General features: G+C 42.0%; 1 long non-coding RNA gene across 2 annotated transcripts in view; it reads left to right on the top strand.

Moving 5' to 3' along the window:
• Positions 1 to 11,143: 11,143 nt before the first annotated feature.
• Positions 11,144 to 20,305, top strand: part of LOC135255835 (uncharacterized) — a 50,453-nt gene continuing 41,291 nt past the window's right edge. Inside the window, exons 1-2 of one of the 2 annotated variants that reach the window (XR_010330290.1) lie at positions 11,144 to 11,397; positions 12,857 to 12,933. This is a non-coding gene — a long non-coding RNA (uncharacterized LOC135255835). The remainder of the gene's footprint in view (positions 11,398 to 12,856; positions 12,934 to 20,305) is intronic. The other variant, XR_010330291.1, reaches the window with a different exon arrangement.

The raw sequence follows: 20,305 nt of genomic DNA, 5'->3' as shown, positions 1-20,305 counted from the left end.
TGCACTGTGCATTGGTTACTCACAATTTTGTAGCTGTAGGAGCCTTACATTTTTACATCATAGTACCAAATAGTAGAACATGCCTTTTAAATATTCGTATCTCCTGTTTATTGTTCTATCACTAATATGAAGTATTCTGACACTATACTGATGAGTGTGCCCGTGTGTCAATGGGAGACTGTGTTTGTTCCCCTATAGCTCCAGTGTGGAAGCCCGGACCCATAGCCAAGCTAAAAATATGACCAATCCCTCCAGGCAGCGATGTACCTGGGGCTGTGTGGGGGGGGGGTTGTTTTTGTTTGAGGTGGGTGGCGGTCTATGTGCAGGTGAGGGGCAGGGCGTGGCTACCTGTCCCCGAAGGGGGACCCGCCACGCCCGTCCCTCTCGGCGTCACGCACGGGTGCAAGCCCCCGCGGCCTGCCAGAACGTCACCTGAGGAAAAACAACAAAGGAAGAAAACATCCATCTCAGCACACCTGGGATCCTTTTCTCCCCTCCAGGTGCCATTGGCTGCTGTTATTTAGGGAGGGGGCTCCTTCAGTGCAAACACACTGGTTCTAGTGAAATTTCACACATAAGTGTGTAAAATTGCATCCATCCATAATCAGCTTATCGAGTACTGTGCATCATTATTGTTATTATTATTAATTGTACTGTAGAATAACAATAAAATGCAGTCAGAAGGAATAAGTCCACTGTGGTAGATTTCATGAATACATCATTGCTCCCAAGCACAGTTTGAAAAATACTGGGTCCTTTCATGGATATTAACACTCTTAAGACACCATCCAATCTGCCCTACTGTGTATCTTTTAAAACAGTGCCGGAATATAGGATTATAAAACAACGAGCATTCGGAAATGAGACTTCTTTCTCAGTGCCCTTTATCCCGGGAGAGGACTGTCCATATGGCACTGCCGGTGTCGGTGTCAATATTGACTTTGTCTGGGTTAAGCCGTGGTGCTGCGGACACGATACACGAGTCATATCAGCATCTGATCCGTCGCTGACAAAATGGCGGGCGCTCCCTGATCCCGCTCGCCGCGCGTCGGCTCGTCGCTGTCTGTGTGCATGCGTGTGCGTGTGCGTGTGCGTGTGCGTGTCGTGTGTGTCTGTGTGCGCGTGCACTTTTTTTTCTTTCCTTTCGCCATGTCTGTCTTACACCCTGACCTCTGTGTTAGTTTTTTGAAGCGAATCACCATGGCAACATCACGTGCCACGAGGGAACTGCCGCCGTGTGCGCGATGCGATGCGCTCGGAGAGAGCCGAACGTACGGAGATTCGACATCGCCGCGTAGGACGCCTCCTGCACGCAGCACGGGAGGGATTTTTTTTACAAAAAGGAATCCAATTATGATAATTCATGAGCAGTAATTTAAATACCTGCCAGCTACTGACACTACCTGCGATATCAATGCATTTAAAATAAGCTTATGACATACCTGGCACACAGAGAACATGACCCTGACAGTTGTCTGTAAATATGTTGTCCAGCCATAGACTAACACTAAACACACTTTAAACATTGAATTAAACAGCAAATATTCTTTAATAAATAAAAACATTTATATACGATGTTATGTATAATGTTATAATGGTGATTTTAATTAATAGAGCTGGCTCACAATGACCCAGGTAAAAAGAAATTGGGCCTCATTCACAAAACTTTTCTTAAATTATTCTAACTTTTGTTCTTAAAAAGGTTCCTATGAAATACCAATATGGGATTCATGACGCACGTGCTGACCTTTGTTTTTGTGCATATCCCAGGTATATGAGATGATGAATGCTGACTGTTTGTAAATTTTATGTGGAATCCTGTTCATGTGATAAGCATAAGGAAACAGCCAAGTGCAAACACAGATAAGAAAAAAGATGACGAAGGCTGAATTGTTCTTGGAAGTGTTCTTACACACGGTGCACAATCAAATGTGATTGTACGCATGTTTCATATAAGAGACCCATTGTGCTGTCATGTTTTTGCATTGGCCAGGTGGCAGATTCCATCACAGAAATGATATTGAACACAGTAACATTTCTCCAGTTTATTATTAAAATTTGAAATTTGGGGATGGGGGGGGGTGTCGGTGTGGGTAGACTGCAATTGGAGACTGCGGGGTGACCTCTGATTTTTTGGTTTTCCAATCAAAAAAGGTGTGCGCCCTGGGACACCCAGGAAAAAGCGCCCTGTGGCCAGACCTCACAAAGCAAATTCCACCCCCTCCCTTCCAGGATCTCCTGTCTGATTTGTGGACAATACATCACACAGACAGCGGCGTTACCGTGGTCCTTCGCCAGGACAAATATTGCCTTGTTGCCACAGGAAGCATAATACATTTCCAAAGATAATATTGCGTGTGGCAATATTTCAGTACGTTAATACCACTGACCGCTCCCTGAAAACTAATATAAGGTTGCCAGAAAGAGTTGCTTACAAGACACTATTTTTTTAGCCATCTGAAAAGAGTGAACTCCAGTATTATTCAAACTAAGGGAGTTCTATCTTATTTCTTTGGCTTCACAAGATCAGCTGTTTGTCGCAGCAACAGAGGTAATATAGCAAGGCGCACATATAATCCCCATGCTCATCTTGGCTCTGTAATTACACACAGTGCATCTCGTTCGGATATAATTACTCCACAGGCAAAATTTTCAACATGGGATCGGCCCATTTTAATTACATTAAAATCATTCCATCCTATAAACATGCAAATATATATTTTCCCTTAGCCTAACTGTGTTGCCTTATAGCATAATTTCCCTGATGGCAATGGCAGAATACAATATAAAATTAGTGGAGGTCTAAGATTTCCCTCCATCTCGTCTTCAGAAGAGCCGTCTCGCACCTGCAGCAAATGACACCTTGCGTTAAGGTAATCGTACCAGAGCCACAAGACAATACAGTATCCAAGACAACCAATCCGTCCGTCCAACTATAATCTTTTTTTACAGCATGTGTGTTGCTTCTCTGTGTAGTTGCATCTTTATCGATAAATCATTTATGGGTTGAATGCAGCGAAGCCTGTTTTAACGGCTACAAAACAAGCGTGTCCAGAATGTTAAAATGGTACATATACGCTGATGTGTGGAATCCGCCGCGGAGCCTGCAATTGTATGATGTATAATTCGCTGGAAGCGTCGTTTCACGGGCACGCGGCCGCCTCGGAGCTGCAGACCGCGATCTACAGGTCTGCAGTAAATCTGCCCATATTTCGCTGTGGTCTGAAGACGCATCTCTTCAGTCTGTAGGCTTCTTCACTAACTCTAACACTACTCCTCCCAATCCCGGATCACTGTTTTGTATCACTTGTTGTATCTTCTACCGCTTTCATGATACAGTTGTATCTTCATCTAGCACTTTAATCTAGCATTTATAGGCTATCATTTTGATGGTGTAGCCTAGCTCTTTATCGTACCTCTTGTAATCAAGAGATTCTAGTTTGACTTAACATTACTTTACTGATTTAGCCAACGCTTACTGCGTGAACCAGACCTGTGGTTCATGTCTATGGATAACTGATACTTAATGAAAATTGTGTCTTATCGGACCTGTGTTCTGTAGCTGTTCATTGGCCCCCGGTATGCACTCATTGTACGTCAATTTGGATAAAATAGTCTGACAAATAAATGTAATGTAAGGCCGGTCGCGCGGATGATCGGCGTACCTACAGGGCAGTGGCAGTGCGCCGCCTGACACGTTCCCACGTGATCCTCATAGAGGAAAATAACAGCACTGCTCGCACGTACTTTTCGTTTTTTTTTCCGTTACTGCTCTCACAAATCCTACGTGGGCGCCGCCCTTTACACTTTTCAAATTGGTCTTAAGGCGATTCAATACACCGGAGGTCGGATGTATGGTTGCCCCTGACAACCAGAGCAAAGATGACAGGCTCAGAAGATTCTTGTTCCTATGAAAGTACGGAGTCTGGGTGCTTGTGCTAGGCCATGCTGGGGGGATTTACCAAGTCACTTTCACGACCATTGTGCTGTTAAGTGTTTACAATCAGCGCGACATGTGGAACTCAAGGTTGTGGGTAGCTATGCCCTGTTGTTAGCCCATACTATTGAGCAAGGTACTTCAGCTGGATCGCATCAGTGTAAATATCCAGCTGCACACATGGATAAGTAAACATGCATAAGTAGCCTAATCTGCATAAGAGCGACCGCTAAATGCCAAAATGAAAATGGGGTGGCCTGCTCCCTCGGGCCACCTAAGACAGAAATAGACATGTGTGCCACAATGACTATCGTAGCACTGAAAATAATCGGCGTCGTCCTTATTGCAAAGCCCTCATTATCTGTGTGGCGCCTCTTTGAGTGTGCCCCATATATAACGGAAGCGATTATATGGAACAGTACGGTATTTGATATTTAATTAAGGACTCGCTCGGGGCCGTTTGGTCTTTAACTGACGTTTGCACTTTGGGCGATGCTCTGCTGCTGTGCCCGTAGAAAGATGATTTTGCGTGTCATATTGATTGCTTGATTGATTGATTGATTTGGTAGCTGATGGACGGATGAATGCACAGTTGTGTGCTGTAGAAATTTTGGACGCCACAGGAGCAACACCTGAATGTGAGAATGTGCGTTTAAAATATCCAACAGACTAAGAGCGTATTTGGAGCAGTTCTGACCCAAGTTACTTTGGGGAGCTGCAGCATAATCAGTATTGTGAGCTATGAATTACATGACATCATGGCAATAGCTACATTTTCTCATTGAACTTTATCGATAACATAATTGACAACTCTTTTGACTTCACTGACAGCTTGTTTAACTCCATTAATAGCTTTAATTCAATTGATAGCTCTTTCAGAGCTATCCAAAGTACCACACAGTGGTACTAAATTAATTTAGGTGCATAAAACAAAATAATATACAGAACAATTCAAGGAATACACAGCAAAATTATCAGTGTTGAAGCATTTTTTCTGAGTTTTATGTGAGCCTAATAGGACCCAAATGTAGTGGATTATATTTAAACATACTCCATAGTTAATTTTACCCTGAACATATTTTCCGTATAGAATTCAATGTAAATGTTTCCACATTCAAGTGCTGTTGCAATTTCATATTAATATATTCGATAAATATTCACAGGGACACAGGTTTTTATTTATTCATAATGGGTAAAAATAATTGATGAATACTGTGAATCAGTTTTGATGCTTTTTTTCTTCCCCTAATGATAGTTTTTGATTTATCTGCAAGCATTTGGGGTTTTAATCTGCCTAATTAATTGCATGGATGCTTTTCGATAATTAAAGCTTCTTTGCTATGTCTGTGCTGTACTGTACTCAACATATTGAACACTTTAAGAAACTTTTCTCCTCCACAAAGACGCGACTAACACATGGCAACGTTATCTCTCCCGCCTCCTATACGGCTGTATAAACATTTACGTGAAAATGTATTTATGATCAGCAGATACGCACGTAATGGGATGCGCGCGCTGTTTATTATGATACGACTCAAGCGGTTTGTGGAATGAGGTTGGCTGCGTTACAGGGCAGGCGTGAACTTTGACCCCTGTGCGCCGGAGGGTCACGCGTGTGGCTCCCCTCCCCCCCGCCCCCGTTTGTGCCGCTACTGCAGGTCGCCATGGAAACGGTGCTGTAAATGCCCTTCGTCCTGCTGAGCGCTGGTCCCTCGGTTGAAGCGCGTGTGCTCGGCTCTTTAAATGGGCGTGTCAGACGAGGCGTGTGCGCGGACAGGGGGATGGCGGTTCGCCGTGTCTGGCGGTGCAAACGGCGGATTGCATCAACAAAGGCGTTCCGTGGTTGGGGGGGGGGGATGTCTGGCTCTGGAGGGAGTTCAAAGGGCTTATGTCAACCCCCCTGGGACTCTGGTGAGCTGGTGAACCTGCCCCCCCCCCAAAAAGAAATGGATTGAGCAGTGTTGAGGCAGGTTTGTAGCATGTTAGCAAAATATAAACGTCATAGTAGGTGAAATTGGAAAGCTATAGCAGGTGAAACTTAAAAGCAAAAGTTGGCGGAAGTTGTATTTTGTGTACGAATGATGTTTCCTCGCTCACAATTTGCAACATCTCGCCATTCGCAAATGAAATCCCCAGGTGAAACCCTTTAATCGCCCCTGGGAGTGTTTACATGTTAAAAAGAGAAGGTTGTTTAGGGAGCGGTTCTAACTGGGGGGCATCCTCTGTTGCTTTGGGAAACCAGAGTGTAGCAGGTGGCGGGGGAAGGGCGGGGAGGAATTGCTCTCCATGGCAACCGAGGGAAAGGTGGGGGGGGGGCGGCTCCAACGATCTGAGTGACAGGCGGTGAGAAGCTGCCGGCGCCAACTGTAGCATGAGGGCGCTTGTCATCTGGAAAGGGAGCATGCGTCGAAAATGATTGACTCCAATGGACCACCTTACCATTAATCAGCGATAACACTGCTGGAGTGGAATTAACATTGAGGGTGTGCTCCCACTGCTGTCCTCTGCTACAGAAATAACCATGTACACACACTTTCTCTTGGCCTTGTATACGACTCTAACCATGCAGACACACTTTCTCTTGGCCTCGTATACGACTCTAACCATGCAGACACACTTTCTCTTGGCTTCGTATAAGACTCTAACCATGCACACACACACTTTCTCTTGGCCTTGTATACAATCCTCAGGCAAATTAACACTGTGTGATTAAAAAGAGAAGAAAAAGTTGTTTTTTTTTCGGGTGGGCTTCAGAGGCATGTTGGCTGCAGTCGGTAGCCCAGAGGAATGACATTGCATGGCACTGCATATCTGATTGTGAAAACACAGACTCGTGTTTCACTGTCTGTCTCCCCCCGGGCCTCTGTACCTTCGTATATAACGACAACAGCTTGGCTATTATGTTGCTTTCTTCTCCCCCCCCCCCACCCCCCACACTCCCCCTCCTTCCAAGAGATGTGCTGTAACTTCTGTGCAAACACACAGTCAACAGGCAACTGAGGCCAGCGGGAGAAAAACAGAGATTTCCTTTGTCTGGAGTGACGGGGAGCGGGCTGGCAGGGACCCAGCGGAGAGAGAGAGAGAGAGACCTTGAGCAAGCCTGCAAAAAAAAGAAGAAGAAGAAGAATGTGCGCTGCTTTTTTTACAGGAGGAATATCAGCGACACAATGCAGCCCTTCAGACCGTAACGGCCTCCTCTCCTCTTCTTCTCCTCCTCCGGCACTGTCTGTCCTCAGGAACGCTCGCTATCGCCCTGGAGACCGGCCTGTTTCGCATCGCCATGCCGATAACACACGCGTTCAGAAAACAGAGATGCTTTACATGTGAAGTGTGTTTTAGCACGAGATGGTTTACACATGTAGTACATCATAATAAAAGAGAGATACTTTACATGTGAAGTGTGTTTTAGCACGAGATGGTTTACACATGTAGTACATCATAATAAAAGAGAGATACTTTACATGTGAAGTATTGTTTAATGAAAGATAGTTTACATATGAAGTACATTTTAATAAAAGAGAGGTACTTTACATATGAAGTATATTTTAGTACAAGATGGTTTACATGTGAAGTATATTTTAATAAAAGAGAAATAGTTTACATATGAAGTATATTTTAATAAAAGAGTTGTATACAGTGTATTTTTTAAAGAAATATTTACATTGAAGTAATTTAATAAAGAGAGTATAAGTGTAATTAGTAGGAATCTGTGAGTTCTATACAGAGAGATCTTAATATATGAAGTCTGTGTTCGTAACAGAGACTTCACACAATGTTCCAACATTGGCAGCTGATACTGTCTCTCAATCTCTGTTCCTTTTTTTTGTGTGACGTAGTCTGAGAGTTCGTACCTGATCTCGCCGAGCACTCCTGTGCATTTAATGTCAAGCCTCATAAATAATTTGTGGTTGTAAACCACCCGCTGCTCAGCTGCGTTACGACTGCATTGTAAATAAACCAGGCGCTGCGCTAGAGAAATAAAAAAAAATAATGTTGAAGCGGAGAGGGAACAGCCTTCAGTACATAAGGTTTAGAACCCGTCGTTAAATATTATGAAAATGTAGGCCAAAAAAATCCTAAAATGTCTACCTGCCTGTGTCCTCGTAATGCCCGTGACAGTAGACCCATGCTACGATATTGTGACCTTCAGTTTGGTACCACCTAGAGGCAAACCTTGAATCCCAATGCTGTCATCTGGGCATCTTATTAAAAATTATATACGCACAAGGAAATACTGCTTATGCGCGTGGATTTGAGCCAATGCTAGTCTATCTACATGCAGGAGCCAATGCTAATCTATCTCCATGTAGGAGGCAATGCTAATCTATGCACGTGTGGGAGTCAATGCAAATCTATGTACTTGCATGACCCAATGCTGGTCTATGCACATATGGGTCAGTGCTAGTTTATGAACATGGCAGCCTGGGCATTTTGGGGGGTTTGTAGTCTAAAGCCTAAAAATACACTTCAATTAACTTCAGAGCAGCTGGTACAGCAGTATTAAGTTTCCAGAGTCTGTATATGCAGTATAAACAGATTTATGTATGGCCTTTACTCACTATCATGAACGTAAATATAATTTTTATATCCTGCCAGTACTTCTCCCCTTGAGTCCAGCGGGCTCAGGTGGCGTGTGCCATTGGAAACAGATCTGTTCAAAAGTGAGGTCATATTTCTTGAAGAATTACTCTGAAAATTGATAATAGAATGAACTAGACTGGAGAGTGTACCAATTATATGAATTCTTAAATGTAATATGTTATAGCCAGTAGTAATTTTGAAAAAAAAAAATGCTATGTAAAAGTTGTGCAAGTTGCTCTGGATAAGAGCGTCTGCTAAATGCCTGTAACGTAATGTGATTTTAAAAAATGTAATAATGGAAAAAACTTGATCAACCAGTACTTGTATGTGGTATTCAGGTACAAGTTCACCTGCCAATCCCATTAAAAGGTCATTTTTGGAAAGGTGGAGATCTCAGAGTTTGGGGCTCGCCCGGACTTGGGCTGGGGGAAGCTCACGGGGATGCTGGCCATAGATCTGGATTTGATACCAGATCGCGAGACTCATCCATGAACACGGGCCCCTCCAGGCACTGGAGCTCCTCCATGCACTAGAGCCCATCCATTCATTGAGACATACCCATGCACTGGAGCCCCTACATGCACTGGGGCCCCTCCATGCACTGGGGCCTACCCATACACTGATTTTCCTCTCTTTCTATGGGAACTTCTCTTGAATGCACAGGGGGGTTTTAAAAATGACATGTAAACCAAGCTCATCTCACCGAGTGACTTAATCTCCTTTATGACATTGGACCCTAGGGCGAGAGTCACACAAGTCAACTGGATAATCAGTAATTACAAACCAGGTACATTCAAGGGGGCAATTATGCCACAAATACAACGTAACACTGTCAGCAGTGCTTGTTTACAGTTTTTGCTTTGTTTGTTTATGTTTTATGTTGAGAACAGACATAGACACTGCTATTGCCAATCATGTATCAGGCAAATATTAGAGAAATGCAAATACCGCACAGAGCAGACTGAAAAAAAAAATTGTTTCATAAATGTTAAAATAAAGACGCTTGGTCTGTGATAATCCTCGGCCTTGAAACAATGAAATTCTTTCCTACCATTCTATAAGCCATCTGCTAATTTTCTGTTGTCAAGGAAACAAGTCTCATCGCTTGAAAGCCCTGTTCTGGTAAAACATTTAGATAACCCAAAAAAAAAAAAAAAAAAGCCTCAATAAGCGAAATTTCAAAACATCACATGAAATAATAAAACCATATTTTCAGAATGAAAGCTTCAATAAACAGTCAAGCAGAAAAACCATTTTTGATGCATTAGTTGTGTCACTTCATAAAACCAGTGTTCCAGTTATGTTTGATTGCAAGTATTCAACGTATGACGAAGAATACTCTCGCCATGGCACCTTTTCCTTCCTGTACACATTGAAACTTACTTTCTTGCCCTGATTTGAAGGAAATCTGGCTTACATTTCCTTTCATATGTTATCCCTTTGTCAGGTATATTTGAAAATGACATGTTCAACTGTGCAAATGAAACTACTATACATTGTATAGAACAGAATACATATAGGCCTATACCACTCAAACAGAGCATGTTCATAGTGAGGCTAATGTATACCAGTTTTATTGAAATAAAAAAGTATACCTCCTCATAATTAAATTAACTATCCAAAATCATAGCGCATTGGCCAAAAAACATAAATCTTGCATGGAACGAACACTGTTGCCAACTGGTCTTATTCCGTCACTGCTCTTGTACATTATTCATTTGAGCTTTAGATGCCCGTATCCAAGGCAACAGCCATAAGTTATATTTTGCATACGACCCTTTCCTACAGCTGAATATTTACTGTGGAATTTCAATGGCTCGGCTCAAGGGCGTGACAGCATTTTCTAACCGCCTTCCAAACCGGATTTTCGGCACTGCATCTCTGCAGCCACTTACTGTCATCTGCTGTGCTCAATTAGGCTGACCAAATGTCCTCTTTTTACTGGACATTTCTTCTTTTTTGGGCCCAAAAATATCCGTCCAGGTGGTATCTTTAAATTCCTTTAAAAAATTTAAAAGGCCGGTTAGTTTTGCTTGTTACATAGACCTAATATAAACAAGCGAAATAGCCTAGTATTATGTTCATAACGCCCCTGTCTTCGTTTCCTGAAATCCAATACATGTTCACCCTAATTCTCTCTCTCAGCAATAACACTCGTTACTCAGAATCCTGACATGGCCTAAGTGGACACGGAGAAAGTTACCAGAGTACAAATATGCAGTGGGGACATATTATTAAGAACATTATAAACATCATCTTAATCAGATTCAAACACTTAATTTACTAAATTCTACTCGCGCAAAATGATATAAAAAACAAGGATGATCAAACACAGTTTGTCATGTGTTAGAATTTCTCTGACAGGTAGCGTTTTATAATGGCGGTGTTACATGATTAGGCGTTAAATAGCATCGTTATTCCATGTTGCAGGGGAGCCAGTTTCATTTTCACATTGAAATCAGCAACCGACCAGACCCAAAACATCAGGTGAGGAGAGCCGAGTGTGTAATTAACTGCTCGAAATCGATCAATTAAGCTCTGAATAACAATTAAAACTAGCGCTCTCTTTGGTTCTCCAAGGACAATAGTCAGGACTAGTTCTGAAGGGCTTTCTTTCTGAAATTTAATCTAAAAATTGGTCCTCAATCCAGGTCCTGGAGAGCCGCAGGATTCAGGACCTCCTGCCTTTTGTTGTCACTCAGCATTTGAGCAGCGCAGCGATTGGCCAGTTAAAGCATTTAATTACGCAGCTAACGCAGATCACCTGATTTCTCGGATCTGAATCGGTTGCTGAGTTTATGGCGAGAAACAAGAAGACCAGTAGACCATGGTTCTCTGTGACCAGGACTGAAGATCACTCAGCGAAGATTTAACATAAGGTAAACGTTTAAGTCAAAAAAGGATATTTGTTCATATTACTTTTCACAGATAGGTAAGGTTCTGGCTATAGCATATGAAACCTCCGCAAGCAATTTGCCAACCAGCTGTTCGTAAATTATCACAGCTGTATGCTAGCAAACCATTCGATGCGAAGACCACTTGCCAACTGTGTTGCCTGGTCTTAACTATGAAAAATCAGGTTCTTCCCCTCCTGTCTTCTGTTGTACTCAATTAAGTTAGACATCCTCTTAATTTTTGAAAATATGCGAGTTTTCTAAGTTCCCAAAAATGTTCGGTTAGGTTCTCCTTTCTGATCAGGGCTACTCAAATCTGGCCCTCCATTCCAGTGATGCTGCTGATTTTCGTTCTTCCCCTCTAATCAGGACGGATTTAAACCTGGTGAGTTAAATCTCTGGCCAATCAGTGGCGCTAATCGATCAATTAACTATCGGATAGAAAAAGAAAAGCAGCAGTACTACTGGCCTTGGGGGCCAATTTTGCGTTATCACCGGGCTAGGGGACAACAGCAGGACTGATTTGCATTCATTTGGTGGACTGACTGCTGTGACAACAGCAGGCCACTAGTGGGTGCTGTTAGTTTGGTCTGAATTAGAGAATCGTGATGAAATTCAATACAATATAATGGAGACGGAGGTCAGTGGCTATATTTTCAGAAGGTATGGCACTGAGGTGTCAAATCAAATATAATAAGACAGTATTACATTATTACTTGGTTTTAAAGGGCAAAAACATAAGCTATCATCCACATGGAGGTAAATGTATTATATTCAGAGGTGGACATTCCAGGGGTCAGAAAGTAAAAGTCCTGCCATGTATTTCATCCACCTCTGAACTCAGCTGGCTGTTTTAGCTCCACCTCCTGGCTGAAGAATGGTGCTCATTAGCAAATCCAGGTGACTGGAACAAAATCCTGGGATGAATGTTCTGAACCTGGATTGTCCACCTCTGATTATATTGAAGGTTATATCTGTAATGTCTTAACCCAAATCAGAACTCCTTTAGAGCTGGATCTCAATTGAAATTTGTCAGATTACATGGTTGCTGCTTATAGCTTTAAATAAATTATGAATATTTAATGTTTGCTTGTGAATAAAAAAAGCATGTTAGTCCTGCATATTTTATAATAGCTCCTTCTTTATGAACCGAAATCAGAATGCCTTTTAAAATGACCCTTCTGGCTTCACGCAGGGGTTGGCTTGTAGCTAATGGTGTTCTTGAAACAAATATTCAGCCATGGTCTTCACCTCACTTTCCGTCCTCTTATAAAAAGCTACATGGGGTTTTATAAGATATGGTCTCATGCTAAACCCATATGTGGGTCAAACAAAACCAGAAGATGAGATGTAGTTTAAATTACTTTGTAGTGTGTTTTTGAACACACTGAATCCATCGGACATTGACTGAAAAGCAGGACTTGACTTAGTGTTGCTACTACAGAAGGCTGCTGTGCTTCAGGAGGCAAAGACTGCAGTTTAGACTACAGACCTATTCAAAGCACTGCTGTATAGATGCAGGTATGTGTGTACACGTACAGCGCAGTCCAAGAATTTGGATGGTAACACATTTTTGGTTGTTTGGTTCTGAACTCCAGCACATTGGATGTGAAATGAAACGATGGATACGAGGTTAAAGTGCAGACTGTCCGCTTCAATTTGCAAGTATTTACGTCCATATCAAAGTGCACCGTATAGCAATTGGAGGTCCTTTTGTTTGACCTTGTTTCCCCCATTTTGGGGGACCGAAAGTAATTGGACATTTAGCTGCTGAGCTGTTCCTTAGCCAGCTGTGTGTCAGCACCATTAGTTCATGCACAAGAAAGCTAACAAAAGACCTTGAGTTTATTCTACAGTATGTGGGGAATTTGCATTTGGAGTCTGTTGCTGTTGTCTCTCCGTACTCTCCTTGTAAAGAAACAAGAGTGCACAGGTGAGCTCGGAAGTAGCAAACAACCTGGTAGACCACAGAAGAACACACGTACACACACACTTACACACACCCACACACCCACACACTCATACTGCTGCACATATTCAAATAAATAATATCTTGCATAAACATATAATTTAAGCATTACAAGAATATAAACTGTTGCACTGATTGTGTCATTGATTCATGACGATATTTTTTGTGGTTGCAGTGATAAAATGTATATTGTGTACATTTAATGTATACTTAAAGTATCATACGTGCTCTGTGCAGTGCTTAGAGCTGGGACATTGTTCCACTCACAATGCAAATATGGCTCTACTATTCTCAGACTGGAGAGGGTCTCTCTTGGCTTTCACATGGAAAAATAAAACCGCTGTCTGATTGGTTGATTTTTAAATTTTTTTTTTACTCATGACATCACCTTTATTCATTGCTGCTACATTCTTTGTATAGTTCAAATGTTCATTTTGAGAGCAAACTGAATTGATGGAATTGGTGGGGGAGGAGGAAACACTGCCCCCAAGTGTTTGTACTTAATACTACAATTCATTTCTGATGTAAACGTGACACAAGAAACTAAACAAAGGAAACGATAAGACCTTCATTTGAACAGACACATTTTATTATGATAGACATTTCTGGCGCAAGTGTATTGCCAGTCTGAAAGTGGAACCTTGAAGAGATTCAGTGTCTTGAAGAGTCTCCATTTCATACCCTCTTTTCATGAATATTGTTTTGAAGCTTTGAAGGATCCCATGGAATGTAAATGTATGGATGCAACTATAACGTGACAATAAATTTTTTAATGTAATGCATGAGCAACCTTTAATATTAAGCAATACAAAGTATATAAGCTATAACTAATTGAGTGACATGTTTCAATTCGAAAGCTTAGCAGTTTAATCATTTAAGGCATTGCTTACTAGCTAAATATAACGCACTGTACATTTCAACTACAAGCGAGCGATTTGCAGCATTGTGCCTTGACTGAATCGTATATAAGAGCAAGCATCCTATTAACCCTTTGAGGTGTGAGATCACAAATACGCGATTGGAATGTTCTTAACGGAACACTGCGATGCTGATGTAACAATCACTGCTGGTAACTGAAAGCAATGGAGTTCAGCATTTATTTAAGGGCTGAGGATGATGCCATTTACATTATATCCATTTATTACATATTAACCTCATCTAAGGTCATGCACATCTTTACATACATGCATCACTGGTATCCTTTATGATGAAGATTTGTGACTTTTTGCCAAACAATACATCACAGGGATTGTTCTGTAGGATGCTTCTGAACACAAAAGCTATACGCTTTTGTCACAGTTATTTTGGTGACTTTGAAATGCAGAAAAGAGGTTAACCAACTCTAATCTTCACTTTCTGTGTGTATTTGTGGGGTTACTCTATATATCTTCAGCCATGTCATAGCACCCTGTACATTTATGTGTTTTAATCATAAGTGCTGGTAAATCCATCGCCGGCTGGCTTTATGGCAAGATTAGACCTGTTCATTAAATCTTGTAATGTCTTTGGTCCGCTCTACAGGTCCCTGTTCATTTCCATTGCAGATAAAACTGGTGATTAAGTGCATAATCAATCTGCGTTGAATCTGTGGAGGGAGGTCTGATGTGTTTCTGAAGATCCCTGCCACAGACAGGGTTGCCAAATTGGAGTCAAACCCTAAATGTAGGGGATTTTAAAAATTAATTGGGGGAAAATGTATGGCAGTCAGTGACAGACGGGGATTTTAAAAGGAGATATGGGGGGACAAATTGTGAGAAATTTGTATGGGAGACAATAGAAGATCAGGGATTTTTGAGAACTTTTCATTGGGAATTAATCTGGCAACATTAACCACAGATTTCCCCTCACGGTGGGTCTGATTGTTCGATCCAGTTTAGCGTTGCTCTGGGGGTCAGGTTTTAAAAAGAGGATTTGCACAGTGAATACTTGGTCTGACCTAGACACCAATAGCGAGTTGTGTTCATTAAGGCAGGAGTCCCACACTCCACTAGAAGTAGTTTTGCAGATTGAAAAATGTAAGGTATGTTAAAAGCATTAGGCTACACCAAATAGCATTAGCCATTCAGCAGACACCCTCTGGGAACTGAGAAACAAGTTCATTTTCTAAACCGTCGGGTTACATCTGATAATTGCACAGCTTCTGCAGAATGGGTATGTAGCATAATGAAGACGAGTTTGACTCATCACGCCGCCGACAGAAGCTATCAATCCCGAGATCGGAGCGGGAATTCAGTGGACCACCCCGCTTTCCCCAAACGCTACTGCTTTCTGTGCCCCCGTCTTGAATTTAATGGGGAACAGCTTGTTCATCTTCTTCGATTTGACGATCCCCAACGTTGGATATTCAGTGACAGTCCAGGACAGTTTTTTTTTTTTACATTAATCTGCCGCAGATGACGTGCGGAAGCTACAAGGCCGAGGTTTTCGTTGGGGGCTCCCTTTGCGTGCAACCTGGAGAACACTGCAGACAAATTTCAAATTTGGGTTGGATCGCTGAGACGACTTTTATGGCCCCAGCGAAACAAAGTGACCACAAAAACTAACCTGTCATGTCGAATAAATCGCGCTGGGAGTGGGAAAGAGATGACTCACAGACACCAATTCCCGAGTTCTGAAAAAAGACGCCCATTTTTCATTTTTTGGGAGACGTCTGAACGTCTGAAACCCTTATAAAAGAGGTTATTTACATTTAAAAAAATAAAACTGCGTGTATTAAATGTCCCAAAAATCAGAGCGTGCACACCTGCGACCGCAATCTACAATAACAATGTGAGGGATATTATGCTGCCAATATTTTTTTTATGCGGAGTTGTTGGTGAGGACGTCAGTTGGCTGTTGTAGGAGAATGAATCATATCCGTTAATCTGTCCACAAATTCAAAGTACAAAATTTTCCCTGCTAGCTTAAAGTGGTATCAGATAGCTCCCATATTGGCCGGTGGGATGGACTATATAAAACAAAACTTGGAGACACGTTCGATCATTCATGTTCGAAATTCAAATTATTGGGTTCAAGTAAATATTACTTTGCATTTTGATGTATGTATGTACGTACGTACATGTGTGTGGACACGTATTACTATCTTTGTGAGAACCAAATGTCCCCACAAGGATAGAAAGATGAGGAAAATTATGCAAAGTGGGGACCTTTTGCTGGTTAGGGTTAGGGTTAGAGGTTATGGAATGAATGTCGTCAATGGGAAGTCCTCACAAGTATAGCAATACATTCTTGTGTGTGTGTGTGTGTGTGTGTGTGTGTGTGTGTGTGTTGCTCTTAGTTTATTTGTATTTGTGTGTGTGTGTGTGTTGACGTGCAATCTTGTTTCAGCAATGGATTTGGGAAAAAGTAAATGTAGGGAATGGTTCAGAAACACAATGATTTATTCCCTTTTACTTGTTGCAGTTGGACCGCAGTTTGCCTGTTTGGTTCCATGAATCCTTCTAAGTGGTTTCGCAAAATTGCATAAAACTCTTGGCAGGTAGCTATCTCTTGGCATGCCATCGGGCCCATAAACATTGTGGCTTAACTCTGAGGTAGACACAACGTTAAAGAGTTGATGACTTTATATATTTTTTCGGCTGAGCAAATGTGTGTCTCCACCATCAAGCAGTGTCTTTGGCCCGCTGACGGGCAGACTGGGTGCAATTATTAATTGCAGTAATTCAGTTCATTGGCTGCAGACTGGGCCCGTTTCGATGGAAAGCATTCTTCCTTTGCTTTTTGTAGTATCAGTATCTAACTCCGTCTCGTGCTGTGTTCTTGCTGTTTTACTAAAACACTACGTTTCGTCTGTCTCTCCGGGACCGGGGTTGGCCGCTACTGAGCTAAGGCGTATACCTTGTATTAGCCTGTAGAGGGCAGCAGAGGTGCGTGATTTTGCATCCTTCATATACCCGAAGGTAAGTGCGATTGAGACATCTGATACTCCTGTTGAATCGTAAAGGGATATAGAGAGACCGCACGTGTGCTTCTCTCTGGGCCCAGATGCAGTTTCGGAAGACTAATCTTTTCCCCACAAACGCAGAATATGGTAATTTACAGAGCGGAGCTCCTCTCGCGCTGCGCTGTATTGAGGATGTGGGTAAGCGGCTGAGCTCCGCGTTTTGAACTGCATTTGATGAAAATGCTGACTGTAAACGTCCCTGTACCCAACTGTGCTTTCCTGTTTTTCAAAACTCCTTGTGTGCAATATTATCCCGCACTTACATTTTTATTTAATTTATTTAAAAAATAAAGGCTTCGACGGAAAATCCTACTTAAAATACTAAAATCTTGTCAGCACCATTTCTGTACTTTGAAAGATGCAGACCCTGCATATCATATCCCAAATGCTCATGTTGAGCAAACTCTAGAATATTAAACAGATGTTCTACATCTCTGAGTGAATCTCTTGTTATATGGTGTGAGATGCATTAACATGTATTAGCCTGTTTCTGCAGTAGCCTATATCCACTTATAGTGTCTGAACTCTACTCATTTCATTTAAGGACCAGATTAAACGCAGTCCACATGACAGGAGTTCAAATGTGCCTGCTGTATCTTGTGAAAAAGAAGTGTACCGGGTGATCATTCCTTAGGAGCTCATTTTATTTGCCGACTTATTCGGCAGATACCCTATTTGTCATTCCAGTTATTTCCCGTTTGATATGATCTAAGGGGCAGTAAGACTGCTCGCAACGAAGCAATTACAGGAAGGCGCTGACATTGCGCGTACGCGTTTGCGCGAGACCGTAGCCGAATGTGTGGTCACGTGACCTCCATTGATCTCAGTTCCGTATTAGACAATTACTCTGGAATAACAGAGCTGGGAGCAGCAGCGTTTCGTTGCTAATCAGCAATTAGTTTCTCTGTTAAAGAAGCCGAGTTACCTGAGCTGTCATCCGGCTTTCTTGGGCCTGAACTGGCTGCTCATTTTAGGGTGAAAATGAAACTCAGCAGACCCTGTGGCTCTCCTGGACGAGGGGTGTAGGCGCCTGTGATAGAGACAATCTTGTTTCCAGATTCAAGATTATTTCTGTTGCCATATGGAACGAGTACAATGGAATGCTTGCTTCCCACTCATTCCCACAGTGTAAGCAGAAAGCCAAAATACTATAAAGACGCACGCACGCAGGCACCCTCAGGTCTGGCTCGCAGATTTCCAGTTGATCCCAAAGGTGTTGGATGGGGTTGATGTCAGGGCTCTGTTCAGGCCAGTCAAGTTCTTCTGCATCGTTTTCAACAAAACCATTTCTGTGTGGACCTCGCTGTGAGCTGGGGGGTGTTGTCATGGTGAAACAGGAAAGGGCCTTCCCCACACTGTTTGGGAAGCACAGAATCATCTAGAATGTGATTGTGTGCTGTAGCATTACGATTTGCCTTCACTGGAACTAAGGGGTCAAGCCCAAACCATGAACAACTGCCCCAGACCAAGGGGTGTCCAGATACTTTGGGTCATATAGTGTACCAACTACTTTTGTCCCTACAATAGTTATTTTCCCCAAACCCCTTTGAATAAATGATTCTGATTGGTGAGAAGCACTCCGCTCCACTATAGTCGCCAACAGTCAATTGCCAATTTCCCCACATTAATGGTTCTCCCCACTCCGCTGTATAGCAGTTCCCCCCTGTGTGCTAAGAGAAGGCTTTCCTCACGTGTGTGTCATGTCTGGGAAACATGATAATGATAAATTTATGCTTTTTAAAAAATTTTTTTTTTTAAACAAAATAGTTTGAACTAAATTTGTTGAGCAGTTGTCGGTTCACAAGCTACTTTTCTCTTCACGGTCGCTTTGCTGTAGTCCGAAGTACTTTCAGTGTGGAGTAATTGGTCATTTGTACGACTGCTTTCAAAGTAGCTTCCCCAACACTGGAGTTGTGTGTGTGCACCTGAAAAGCACCAGTGGTGTGTTGGATCCAGTTTGTACCAGCCTATATTTGACCTTTGATGCCTGGTCTTCCACTGCTACACCAGACTTAACATTCTCTGTGAAAAAGAAGGCACTTCTCTAGTTCCTGCACATCTCTAATTCACGAAGAATATTGGAATTCCGATCAAACCTCATTTTTTTTTTTTTTTTTTTGGACAGATAATCTCAAATGGACTGTGAATAGCCTATATCCTCTTGATGAAATTGCCGTTATAAAGGTGCTCCTGACAACGGTTGATCAGACTACTATAGCTCTTCAGGTCATTTTTTTCTCTCTGCGAGTGTGCTTCTTCCGTTCATGGTAATCAACGCTGGAAACACGATGCGATCTTAATGGCTTTAATTGATGCCATTGTGTACTGTAATGTCCCACGACGACCGTGTCTGATGTAGAGATTCAATCTGATGTTTTCATTATTATGTTTTTTCTCTCCACTTGTTTAAAAGGTACTTTCACACATTACTACCAGACACTTTCCTACAGGCGTTTAATTAAATTTTCTTTGCGAGCCAGTAGCTTTTATTAGTTAGCTTTTTTTTTTTTTTTTTTTTTTTTTTTACAAACTATTGAGTTTGAGAAATAGTGATTTTGTTCAAGGAGGTGTAAAATTGCCTCCTCATTTGTAAATGTGTCTGGGACAGAGCTTGGTGTGTGATAGTGATTTGAATAATGGATTTAAGCAGGGTGTTCCTTGTGTTTATTTACTTCCTCAAAATGTTTAATTAACTCAAACTCCTGAGCGTTAAAGGTGTGTGTATAAGGAAATGCAAACTTGGCTTGCTTAAAGATGCAGCTTTGGGAGTTGTGAAGGTTTGAGTCCACGTCTAAGTCAACAAAATTCCTTGTTTAATATACTTAATATACTTTGCTTAATATTCCGCACTTACCGCTTTTGTTTGTATTCAACACGTTTTGATTCAGCTTGACCTGGTATTATTATAAAATCTAAGTGGGTAACTGGAGACTGACCTGTTAGAGGGATGTAGACTAGAGTTTATGCTCTGTGAACCAGAA

Source organism: Anguilla rostrata, chromosome 5, assembly GCF_018555375.3.
Source record: "Anguilla rostrata isolate EN2019 chromosome 5, ASM1855537v3, whole genome shotgun sequence".
NCBI lineage: Eukaryota > Metazoa > Chordata > Actinopteri > Anguilliformes > Anguillidae > Anguilla > Anguilla rostrata.
Note: the sequence above shows the minus strand (reverse complement) of the source record. Positions and strands in the feature narration are given on the sequence as shown.